Here is a 13,950-nt window from a genome sequence, read left to right on the forward strand (position 1 = left end):
AGTCAATATGGTGGGTTTAGTCTCTGAATCTCCCTATCTGTCTCTAAGTTATATGACATTTTCTTAATTCAGTGTAAGAAAATTTGGCCTTTTTCAGGAGAATAACTAAGAAAAAAGGCTTGAGAGCACAGCTATTAAAGGGAAAACACGCCATTACAAACTGCAGGTACAACACACTCTTTTATAGCTTCCCTTTCCTTTGTTGACCTCTACAGAATGGCAGAGCCTCGTTCAATCCAAAGCAGCAATACAGCCATAAGTGTAATGTACTTGTAGATGTAGGGAAGAATGGGCTACAATAAAAGCCGGGTCTCATTTACTGTGGAAATGTTTTCCCATCTCCTGAGTTGAAAGGGGAAATATTCATTAAGGAATAAATCAAATGAGCCATGACTGCAACAAGGTTGCAGTGGAAATTCAATTTGTATTCATAAACAGCCACAAGCAAGGAGGTGATAATTCAGAGGAGTTGGGTGCTGAAGCTGTTTGCTACTTGTTATTTAAAAGACCCGTGCTGTGTGTGTGTGTGTGTGTGTGTGTGTGTGTGTGTGTGTGTGTGTGTGTGTGTGTGTGTGTGTGTGTGTGTGTGTGTGTGTGTGTGTGTGTGTGTGTGTGTGTGTGTGTGTGTGTACAGTACATGCCATTGTTCCTGCCTCTGTGTGTGTTTCATGCACTCGATCCCCTCATAAAATAATGACGTCTGTTGGATCTATTAGCACTGATCATTTTCCAAGTATTGTTTAAACTCTAAACTCAATCACGCTAAATAAGCGCCCGAGTTAATGTTTTTTCATTAATGTAATGAAACACAAGGTGTTTGCGAACTGTTTTCAAATGATTCGTCATTAATGACATAAACGGCACAGAGGTGCAGACTTCATTATTAAAACTATTATGACACTGGTTTAAGTGAAAGTCCTTCACACATGAAAAATAGACTTTTTTCTGTTCCCAAGAGCTGACAGGTCCAAACTGAAAAAAGGATATTTATAAGAGAAAATACTGGTGAAACTAGCAAACTGTGTTTTCACATGGGTGGAAAAAGCTGAAGTGGTGGAAGAGCAGGTGTGTCTTTAATCACAGGGTTGGCAGTTCAATCCCTGGCTAGCGACATTTTCTACGGGATGTGAGTAAATCACTTTCAGCACAGTGATGCTCGGTGATTCCAGCCAAAGCTGAAAGTTGCAGTAATTTGCTGAAAAATTGACACAAAAACTGATGCAGTAGTCGATCAGGAACTTTACTCTTTACCCACTGTGGATAAGTGTCTGTGGAGAAGAAGATCCATGTTTGATATGTCCCTTCCCTCCAAGATTACAGATACAAACAAAATGCTGCTTGTCACACAGTCACATATAATGCTGGTCACCAAGTTACACAATGTTTGCTCTGCAACCTGCTGGCTGGCTCACAAGCGTTCACACACCTGCACGAAGGAGCGAGAAGTGCTGGAGGCGATACCGTTTTTGCTCCCATTGGGAGTGATTGCCCTATGGAGGTATGGGAGGAGAAATAAAAAGCAACCATCAAATGAATAACCCTGACCCAAGCCTTCGCCATGATGCCTGCATGATGAAGAACTGGTCACTCTGAGCTCCAGTAATCATCATTTCATCCATCAGCATTTCTTCATCACCTGCTTGCTAAATAATCTCAGAAGTAAAGATATTCATGTTGGCCAAGAGCCACGTATTCTCAATGGAAAACAAATAGATCAGCATTTTTTGAACTAAAAACAAAAAAACTGAGCTCCTCTAATCTCTCTGATCTTCATTGTATTTACATTTATATGATATTCATCCAGTATTAGACTAGTGTGGAAGAAAAAAGACATTTTTTGCACGTGTTCCTTGATTAAGATTGCCTGTTTGTCCCAGTAAAATGTCTTTTTTGTAGTATGAACTGCAAATAAATCCAGCAATACTACAACAGGACACTTTTACAACCTCACATACAGTGTTCTGTGTTTGGAAAGCACATCAAACCAAAGGCCAAGGTCTGGCTACTGCACAGCTCCTTTGTTACTGTTCTTCAAGCTAACGCCTCCATGCTCATAAACAGTTGGAGCCTTTTCTCTTCTCAGAAAGTGTCTGATGGAAAAAAGAAAAGAGCAGCAAACATATTTAGAGCAGAGAAAAAGGAGGAGAGAAGAGAGATGGAAAGAGGATGAGTTCTCTGCTGTGTTGGAGAGGCCGCCAAAATCCATTACCTAAGTGTTCTTTATCTTACCCATATGCTTTTGTTGTCTAATCTATCTCTGCAAATCCTGGATTCAGAAAACAAACAAATGGATCAGTCCCGCCGCTTGCTGCAACCAAATGCGCTACTGCGAACACCACAGAGGCACACTGCTGCAGCGCTGCCCAGAGGCCGTGGGCAGAAGTGCAGGGAGATATGCCCAAAGTGGCGGATGGATGGATGGATGGATGGATGGATGGATGGATGGATGGATGGATGGATGGATGGATGGATGGATGGATAAAAGTCACATAGGAATATTTTGGGGGGTGTTGAAGATAATCAGAGACAGCAGCTGGAGGAATTCGAGGACAGGAGACGGAGTTGCTAACTCTACTTCCTGCTCTGTCGGATCCTCTACTTTGGCCCTCGCATCCTTGATCCTCTCGGCTTTTACTACCCTCCCTCACCCCCTACCCCCCCTCCCCTGCTCTCTTCTTTTAAGGAGGATTGGAGTTTATTCCAGACAATCCACCCCAGTCCAGGAAGTGGAACGAGAGGGACTCAGGGAAATGCGGGATCATGGACGGACTTCCGAGGGGGAAAATCGCATCACAATAGTGCTGGGACTCTTATCAGATTTAAGTGAAGGGGTTTGAGGTTTATAAAGCCAAGAGCTCGGGCTCAGTGGTAAACTTTTAGAATGGTGGGGGATGCATTGATCATTGAAAAGGGTTTGAGCCTTAAGGGTTAGAGAGAGTCTACAGGCCTCTAAATTTTTCAACTGGATGAAAAACAGCGGCATCTCTCCTGCAGCACCCTGATTAGCTCTTAGCTAACACTGAAACAAGATGCAAACTGTGCTCTGCTGCATGCAGGCTCCATGCAACAGTAAAGAATATGTTATTATGAATCTCACCATAGTGACTCCCTCCAAAATTCATCAAACCCAGACATGATGCCAACCTTTAAAGAAGCAATGTCAAGAGTTAGGTGACACAGTCAGTACAACTCTCATGTATGTGTGTCAGAATAGGCCGAAGTACAAAGCGAGGGCTGGGAGGTAATTAGCTTAGCAGGAAAACAGGAAGTGTGTAAGTAACAGCTAGCCAAGCTCTCACCAAAGTTAAAAAACATACACCTCTAAATCTCACTTATTTACATGACAGACCTTGTTTGTTTAATCCAGACGCAAACAGAAATGATAGTTTTTAGCAGGAGTAATGTGCTATGAACCTGTCTAAGCTAATTGCATCCAAGCATGCCATACATAAAACACTGGTTCACCATTTTGGGAAATTCACTTACTCCCTTCCTTGCCAAGAGTTAGATGAGCAAGCCTACATCATGTTTCACTAAATATGAAGCTAGGCTAATCCAGTTAGCTTAGTCTATCACAAAGACTGCAAACAGGGGAAAATTAGCCTGCCTCTGTCCAAAGGTGATCAAACCTGCCTACCAGCAACTCAAAGGCTCACTAATTAATATGCCTTGTTTGTGTTATTCACACAAAAACCAAAGTGTGCAAACATGAGTGAATGTGAAAGTGTATTTCCACAAATGTCCCAAAAGTTCTTTAAACTTTACACTCAGTGCCTAAACAGAAGTGTTTTTCTCGCGTTAGCACTGATGAGATTCATGATTTTAGCCCGCTATAAATGTCAGAAGTGTATGATGTTGAAACAGCTCTTTTTTCTGTGTTAAATATCAGTTATCTGCAGACAAATGACTTGCTGGAACACAGCCATGCACTTCTTTCATGCTTCAACCCTCCTCCAATGCCCCCGTCAAGCTGTAGGCTAAACTAGCTAGTGATCAGTCCCAGTCATTAAGCCCAGCAGCAGCATGCTGTGTGAACAAACATCCCTAATCACAGCCTCTTAAAGACTCCTAATGAGACTCTGCTAATTAGGCCTCTGTCTCCGCGTCAATCTTTTCTCTCTCTGCCCCACTCTGCTCGCCCAGCCTCATTTATCTGGTATAGATTAGTGGATGGAGGGGTCGGTGAATGTGTGTGTGTGTGTGTGTGTGTGTGTGTGTGTGTGTGTGAGGTTGGGCCAAATCAGGCTATTGAAAATCATCAGTAGTTAAAGTGAGGGTTTAGGATGGAAAGTCATCAATGATTAAAGGAGAGGTTTTGTCTTTTATTAGGTCTGTTATCAAAAACAAAAATGTTCCAGATCAGATCACATCAAAACCCTCCTGTTAATTTCTCTGCCATCGTCCACAAATTCTAAAATGAAACCATAATTCCTCTAACGTTTTTGCTTGGTTATAATGATTAAACATCAGCCGTTTTGACTCACTTAGGCTTCCTATTATCGTTGTAAATTAACTTTTAAAAAATCAGACCAACAGCCAATCCAGACTATTGGACTTAAAATGATATGGGACAGAGAACAGCAGCAAATGTTTGCTAATTACACCTGATTAGAGACAGAATCCATTCATTAATTTGCAAAAAAAATGTGGCCTGATCTATCAATCTAGTTGATTAAAAAACATGTTTTCTTAGTTCTTTAAAGCAATACAATGACATAGATGCTACTCAATAGAGCTACTCCTAAATTTACATATATCACAGATGAAGGATACCAGTGACGAGCCAATAACTGGACCTTTGTCATATCTGATCTGCGCCTCACACCGTTAATGTTGTTACATGGTTGCAGTTTGTTTGGGTTTGGCCAACAAAATTATTTGGTTATGAGTCAAAATAAATACATTACTGTTACAAAGGTGATGTAGCTTAAAAATTAAAATAGTTCAACATTGAACAAGAACAAGAGTCTCCTCAGTGAAAGTCCTGTGTTTGTCTGACCCATCCATCCACCCTCACCTTCCTCCACATACGGACTTTCTTGCTCTTTATACTATGTCACATCCTCCTTAGCCCCGTCATAATTACTATGGCCACTAGAAAGTCGCCAAATATCAGTCGTAATAGGTTTATTTATGTGGTGATTTCTCTGGTGAGGATGGGCTCGACAGACTCGTAGTGATTGTCGCAGTGACAGAGAACAGATAGAACTTTCAAATCCTTTCTAACCTTGATTAATCTAATTAATTGAAGTTTTCTTTTTGTTATTTCAAACCAATCAGTTGTCCAGATATTTCAATTTAAATGAAGACTGCGCACACAAAATTTCACTCTATCACAGTTCCAGTGTATCTAACAATCCTGTGTTATCCAGGTACTTATGTCACTTTGTGATTCATCAGGACACTCTGACAAAGCGTAAGTAGGTCATCAACACCCTCCCTCCACAGAGTGAAGGCTTCCAGCAGCAGCAGCAGAAGCTGTCGACAGACTCCAAAACCCCTGGATTCACATTCAACAGAACAATATAAATCCTGGAAAGGAGTCACTCGAAGAGAGACCTCATCAACTTCCAACCTATGAACCAGGTGTGCGTGTGAGGGAGACAGGGAGAAAAAGAAAGCGAGAGAAGAGATCTCAGAGGATAAGTTTGGAGATGAAGATGATTTGCCCAGGGCTGTCACTGCCCACCCTCTCAACTGTCCCCCGCCTGTCTGTTTTCTCTGTCTCCCTTCTTTCTTTCTGTTTCAAATCTGTGTCTGAACTCCACACCAGTTTAGAAGGGGCTGAACGTGGCCGTCACTGAGCAGGTACCCAAACCACGAGCTGGGTCATAAGGCCTTAAAACAGCCGCATACAGAAGGGCAGAATTACCTTTTCCCTGCAATCTTCCCCAATTCCCAAAGAGACAGTTTTGTGAATGAACATGTCATCTCAGAGCTGTGCAATCCACAAAACAGCAGGTATGAGCTGATATCAAGACACAGCATGCTGTCAACTCTGTGAAGCCATCCTCCTGCTGGAAAGCACACCTCTAATCTCAGATACACTTCAAATAACATTTTACACATCTTATTGGTGAAATCTCTAAATGTCCTGAACATTAAGAAAAGAAAAGCATGTGCAGGTACTTGACCGTGGCTCTAAATAGATAGATTAATTGCTCTTCTTCTTCTGGGTTTCTGACAGTGTAGCCTCTTAAGGCCTCCCCATCTGGTTAATACACAAGTAATTTCAAATGTAACTTTTGTTATTACTGCTACCTGACACTTGTAATTACTGGTTACCAGCAGAAACCAGTAACCACAGGTGTGGTGGTTTAAACCCATGCTTAAATCTGAAGGATTATAATTTTAAGCACTGTGGGTTATGATTGGTTGTAATGGCGTTTTACTAGGTTGATACTGATGTGTGAGCTGCCAAATCCAACCGATTTCCTTTTGGCAGCTTTGAAAGCACACACACATTAGCACACACGAGCCCTGGATCCACACTGCCCTGTGAAGGAAGGCGGTAATGGCTTGTTGAGCTGCTATAAGGCCGGGCCTCGGGGCCGGTCACAGCCATATCTCACACAGTATCGATCAGCTCAGAGCTAAGTGTGGCCCAGAGCCCTTCATCCCTTCCTTCTTCATCTCCCTCTCCCCCTGTTCTTGATCCTGTAAAGTTATAACTGTACTCATGTCAGCCGGGTAATTATCATTGATCTGCTGCTGCACAATGTGACAAATTCCACTGTTGCTGGAACAGCTGATCTGTGATCTGTTGTCCCCCGCTGCCCTGACTTCACCACAGTGCGGATGGGCACTTGTTGCCATGAGATTTCACCCCAGCTGGATGGAGGCATTCTCAGTGTGATTTTGGCTTCAATGTCTTTTTATGTTTCCAGATAAAACATACACATTTCCCACCATATTATAAATACAAACAATGGTGTACAGGGATGCAATTTTGATTGGAAAAAATACAGATGATACATTGTTAACTTCATTAGTAGCATAAAGACACATTTTAATATAGTTACTCTTAAAAATACCAGAATCAAATGATCAATACATAAAGGTGTCATTTTACCCTTATCTATTTATGCCCAACAAAATAAGTATTAGTTCATAATTGTAGGAGATAAACCCCCCCTGAGGTTCCTAAAACCCCTAAGTTTCCATGAAAACAAATACAGAACATGTGAGTTCAACGACCTCAAAACCCACAAGACAAGTCAGTAACATCTCCTGTTCTTCTGACCTGAGTGCTTTCCATTTGTGGGCTACCTGACACCACAACAGCACCACAGAGAGTCATAAATGATGTGAGCAGGTAGAGGCGTGTTATTTCTCAGCTTCTGCTTGGGCTACATCGCAGTAAACATGTTCTCTAAGGCAGGGCTATGGCCTCATTGGCAAGTAGACTGAGATGATTACCCTTCACTGTCTTTACAAATAAACTTGGATGCATCCCCAAAACACAAACACAACCCTGATTCCATACAAGTTGGGACAGGAGTAACAACAGACCAGGAGAGACATGTAATGCTCCAGAAACCTGTTTGGATCATTCCACAGGTAAAGAGGTTCATTGGTAACAGGTGACAGTATCATGATTGGGCATGACAGGAGTATCCTGGAAAGGCTCAGTTGCTCAACACAGGCTCAGGAACATTTCATAAAACCATTGTCGGTAAACACAATTCATTTCTTAATGACTGTATTCTGTTTTGTTTTGTTTTTTAATTTAGGTTTTTACACAACATCCCAACTGTTTAGGAATCAGGGTTGTAGATATCCTGAGGGAGGATAGCAGCTTTGTGGGGGCAGCGGGGTCCCCCTACTGTACCTGAGAAAATGTTTATGGTATCATTTCGGTATCAAGTGCTTCACTGGCATCATAGAGCATCCCAACGTTTTCATCCCACTTACCTGCTGGTACACACTAGCAGCAAGTTCATCATCATAGAAAAGAGTCTCGATGGTGTCACATCATAACAAATTAGGCGGACAGGGCAGCAGGGCAGCAGATTGGTACATTCATCACGGGAGAAATAGATCATGTCACTGTTGTCTGTTCAGTGGAGGCCTATCTGCTGCTGCTGCTGCTGTGGGCCTGCGGATGGGGCGGCCAAGGCACTACATCAAACACAACTGTAGGAAATGAGGCCTTCATGACAAGTAACAGGCTTTGTTGAGTGGATGATGAGTGTGTTTGAAATATATCACACTAAAAGTTGTGCCTTTTCCTCTGGACAGCTGATGGATGACTGATTACTGAGGCCAGCAGAAAGATTTATTAGTGTTTATCCGATCACCGAAATCTCACACAGAAAAAAGTTTCGGTGTATACGAGTGTTGTAATCTGTCTCTGCTGCCTTTTAAAATGTCTTCTGTCAGTTTGTGGAAGCATTTAAGCAAAACAGAACCAGCTGTCAGCATTCTCAAATCAAAGTCCATTATGGAGGGAGTGTGGCTGCGTGCGTCCCTGTATCCTTTTGTAAAACACGACTGATAAATTCTCTTTTTGTAACCTCTGCAGGGTTCAGTGGCCACGGTCAATGACTGTGAGAGAGAAAGAGACAGGGAGAGGAAGAGCGACAGGCAATCATTTCTCTGTGCGAGCGGCAGAGCGGGTAGGCGAGCAGATGAAAGCCCATTTTCCTCTGATTAAGTCCTCCGAAAATATTCCATTTGTCAGTGCCACTGCAGCTGAGACAGGCCCTGGCCTGCACAGCCAGCCGACTGTATCTGTTGACTATGTAGCCGCCACGATTTACATCGCTCACTGACAACATCATCATTTCCTCCTTTAATGTCCCCCTTCACTTCTGTCTATACCTCCCTCCCATCCCTCTATCCTTCCACCTTCGCTGCTGCTTTCCCTCCTTCATTCCCCCTCTCTCATCCCATCCACGGTGCTCAGCACACGCCACCTCACCCCCCCTCCACCCCCCCACCCCCCATGCCCCCCTAACAGCCTATTTTTGTTTGATCTGCCCTCATTGCAAGGTTGACTGCTACCAAAGAGGGGAGAGCAAAGCGGGACCTGGCTCTGTCTCCGTCATAGTCATTTTCAATGTCATAAATTTCAATTTCCAATCTTTCTGCCCCCTTTTTTCCCCCCCTGTTCTTCAACCTCCCTCCTCCTCCCCTCCTCCCCCCTCCTTCTCTCACAGCATACCCATCATGGGAATTTGTCAATTCTGTTTCTCTCTGTCTTTCTCTCTCATTCATTCTGACGCCCTCTCTCCAAACACCTATTGGCTATTATCCTGTCTCATGTCTTCCCCAGACTTGTGCCACACAGAATGCAATTTTCTCCCAGCCGCATCCGTGATGAGATCCAAATGAAAGATCGTTAATATTTTGTTCAAAAAGAAATGGAGTTGTGTCTCCTATTTTAAATATTGTCATTTTCCCTCCTCGTGCTCGCCTGCCATTGAGATGCTCTTTCTCACCTCCAACACATCAGGGGGATGCAGATGATCACTTTTTTCCTGTTACTGCATGCTCTTCCCTCCCAGCCCAGATATATATATATGTGTGTGTGTGTGTGAGTGTGTGTGTGTGTGTGTGTGTGTGGGTGTGGGTGTGTCTGTAAAAGCTGTGGAAAACTCGACAGGCATATAAAAAGATATTTGCTCTTTGTCTCTTCACAAGGTCTTTAACTCGGAGACACTGACAGGAGCAGATGAAGCAGCTGTGAGTGTTGTTGTGTCAGAGGAGATGGAGTGGCACCATTGGCACAGTCTCTCTGACAGACTGACTTCAAGCCACGTTCATATAGTGATGCTAATAATGAGCAGGATAGGCTTTGTTAGTTTTGAGTCAAATACATTTTCTATTATTTTGTCTTTTATGTCATGATCTAAGAGAGGTGGTTTAGTTAAAGGATTGTGTTGGAAGACATCAAAATATAAAGACTCAAAAGGGTAAAAAGGTTATGTCTTGCATGAACACAATGAAAAAAACTGATGTTTAAATAGTGTTAAAGTTCACTTTATTTTCTTTGGTGTGGGAATCGGACAGAATGTGTTTGCAGCATGGAGATGGTTGAAAGTTTAGGAGTTTAGAAATCCGTCAGTAACCAGTGTCATTGCTAGGTTGCTTGACAATGTTGTCACCAAGCTGTTTGTCTGTACCACTCATGAGGATTTGAGGTGGGTAACCCTTTTTCAAAGAGTGGAAGTGATCACCTACCAACAAGCACTGATTCCATTCAGCAAAGGACAACTTTTTTGAGTAATCCCACTTAATTGCTTTCTTTATTGCACAAATCTGTTTTTATGGATTTGAATGTCGTGATGTCTTTATTTGTGTTATTTTATTGGGTTAACACTACTTCATGTGACTAGCTGCACTGAAAATATGTTTAATGACAGAATTTTTGACATGTTGAATACTTTTTTCCCCAACTGAAATACAGCATTTATAACACACTGTAGTGTTGTTGTAAACTGATTAAAAGACAAGAGAAAGGTGTTTATTCATGGTTTCAGTAACAGCTTTATCTTGTCCTATGAAGCATTCATAACTGGTGAATAAACGCTTTATAACACACATCACTGTTAGCCAGTTGTATCTTAAACAGGTTTTTAAACTCCAAACGTAGTTCTAGGTTAGCTTGCTCATGTTAAACCTGATTAGGCAGTGCCAGCATCCTTCATTATGTTGCCTCTACAAATGCATAAGAATTAAGAATAATGATTGAACAGACAACAACATCTTATAAGTTATAATGGCCCAGATTAACCTGTCAGGAGTTTCAGGATGATATGAGCTGCTGTGCCCCACAAATCAGTTTACACCCAGTATGAATGCAGCTTTCAAGGCCAATGGAGTTCCATGAGTCGAAAATGAAGAATACAGTGGAAGCTGACAAAGGAGGGCAAGCTTCCCAAGTACAGCAAACAGCAAGGCCAAGCTGAGGATTTACTTAGCTGCAGTGTGACTGTGAGACCAGTGCTTCAAAATTAAGCCTGAGTTTAATGGGGCTTTCAAAAGGCAAGCAAGTACAAACTAATGGGCAGAGAATGCAATTGATTTAACCGACAGAACGGTGGTGTTGATGGAGAATGTGCACCATGGCAAAAAGACACAATAAAGTTGTGAAATGTAAACTGGGAATTAATCAGCATTCATTAGCCCATGGGGCCTTTCCTCCGAGCATCTTCCTCTCTCCATCTTTCTATCGCTTAATGTTCCCTCTCTCATTGCGGCATCATGGGTAGCTCGCTCACTGCTCACCCAAGCGTTGCCCATTTGCCTGCTGTCTCGCCAGCTCGCTCTCTAACCAAACTTTACCTCCTACCTGACACTCTCCCCTCCTTCCCTCACCCCCTCCCTCCCTCTGCTCATTAGCATCACATTAGCATTTCATTTGCATGGCTCCAATCTTATTCAATTCAACCTGCTCTGTTTCTCACCTCCTTTTGTTTTTTTAATCACTTCTCAGCCTTCAGCAGAACTTCTTCCCATGTTGTGTAGCTGATTGTGTTGTTGAACTTGTGTATTTGTGGATTTTAGCTTTGGATTCAGAGGGAATGACACCATTTCTGCTGCCATTCCTTCATGACACAAAGTTTAAAGCGCCATTCCAGTGTTTTTCATGTTTTCACACTCACTACAAACCTCTTCCATTTAACTGCTGAAAAAGCAGCTGAAAAGTGTTTTGAATTATGACACCAAATCAGTTTATCAGTTTGACAAGGCTTTTATCGTCTCAACTCTCATAGCAGAATATCACTAGAAGGACAAACCTGCTGTACTGTACTGAATTATGACAATGTCAGTAACCTCACTTTTCATACCAATGAAGCTTGAACGAGCTCGAAATTCATTTCAGTCTCTTGGCTGGAAAGACACAGTAATTAGCCAGGTGAGCAGAACAGGGCGGGGTCACGCTCAGGCAATTAAGAAAGTGACAGCCCATCCAGCCCGCTGACAGGCTGAGGCCACACACACATCCACGGAAATACAGATTTATGCACACACACAAACATTGACGTAATAACTAGCTTCTTATAAAAGTCGGCAGTGAGCAGCCTAAATACCATAAAATCAGTGGATCTGTGTCATCCATTTCCTTATATCCTCATCCTGTTCAACAGTGGAAACAAGAAATTCACCACTGAGTCATGAGCAGGAGGCTATTTTCATTATTTTCTGATTACTTAAAATGATCACTTTTAACATGCAGAAACAAAAGCTTGCACCACATCTAAGGCTACGTAGAGGGCAGATGTAAATCAGGATTGTATCAGGAAGTGATAGGAATTGTTTTAGACGTTAATCATGAGCCAAATCACCCACATGACATGAGATTCTTCAGACATTTACAAAACATAGAACCTCACCAACCTATGAAACCTTTTAACTTACATGTGCATGTTTTCATCATGTATACACTCACTGTGTGTGTGTGTGTGTGTGTGTGTGTGTGTGTGTGTGTGTGTGTGTGTGTGTGTGTGTGTGTGTGTGTGTGTGTGTGTGTAGGGCTACAGTGTTGAGACAGGCTGGAGATCCTGTCACTGCTGAGCACCTTAATAAACTGCTGACAGCTGAACAGTGATATGATATCTGTTGTCTGTTATCAAATCAGATCACTCCCTCATTTTGCATACACACACATGCTCCCGTATGCACTCTCTCACACACACACACACACACACACACACACACACACACACATCCCACAGTCATCTAAGAAACACAGTGTTCGGATGTGATTCAACACTTTTGCACAGCGCTCATCTGTGCAGTTAAGTGTTAATGTGCTTGTGCATTCTCCCTTTGTCTCCCATCTCTCCATCGCTACCCTAGCACTTAACTCCGTGTGTGTGTGTGTGTGTGTGTGTGTGTGTGAAGTGGTGGGATATGGCGTGAGGCAGTTATAAATGGCCATCATTTCCCAAACCACTCTGTTCTCCATTGTGGAGTGCATGTCGCCGCGGGGCAGGAGAGAGGTGATGTGTGTGTGAGTGTGTGTAGGAGGATGTAAGGGTGTGTGAGGGGGTAATAGAGGAAGTGAAGGAGCTGATAGTCCCAGAGGAGAACTGACAGTAGAGAGTAGCGGAGATACAGCACTAGGTTGTCTGGAAAGCTGCGCTGAAATCAGTGTGTGTAAGCAAGAGACGACTGTCTAAATACAAAGACCTGAGAAACAGAATACGTATTGTACCAAACTTAGAGCCTAACGTCACTCTAATTCCAGGGCTGTAACCAGGACTTCAGAAATACTGAGGCAATGGCAGCCTCTAAGGCATAATTGGCTGGCCACCACACTCTCCAAAATTTTTAGAATAGCATGTTATATTTTTTTTTTAAGTTTCACTTTTAACTCTTCAGTTTCTTAATTTTTTTTTATCTGCCCACATTTCTCTAAAGGACAAAGAATTGTCCACACTGACAGAACTATAATTCAAGTGGAGAAACAAATCCAGTCATTTTATTATAGTGTATTTTTAACATCACATATTGACTCTATCATTGACTATCAGAATCAGCCTTAAAAACCCACCATGTGTGGATTGTTAATACCTTGGCCACAACCTGTGTGTCCTCACTGTTAGCTTCTGTACGCTAATGCACTCACCTCATTCAGCGTTTCTCACAGGTTCATGGATTTTGCCCGTCTTTTCTTACAGAGAGTCGAAGTGAAACGGGAACTTTCAGAGTTAAGAAAACTTCATTCAGTATCCCACTGACATATGATCGAGTCAATGACTGCAGGCATGTCTGGAACACCAGCAGGACAGAGAGGACTGAACGGAAGTTCTTAGACAGCAGAGAGTTACGATGACATGAACCAGTACATTCATGGGAAATGTAGTTTTTTTCTGTGCTTGCAAACTACTCATCATTTAACAACCAAAAGACTTCAGCTTCTAATAGTGAGTGCTGCAGTGGAGAGAAATTCTGAGTGTGAACACAGAATTTCACACACGTGAACACGAGGAACACATG

Source organism: Chaetodon trifascialis, chromosome 11 (assembly GCF_039877785.1).
Source record: "Chaetodon trifascialis isolate fChaTrf1 chromosome 11, fChaTrf1.hap1, whole genome shotgun sequence".
Taxonomy (NCBI): Eukaryota; Metazoa; Chordata; class Actinopteri; order Chaetodontiformes; family Chaetodontidae; genus Chaetodon; species Chaetodon trifascialis.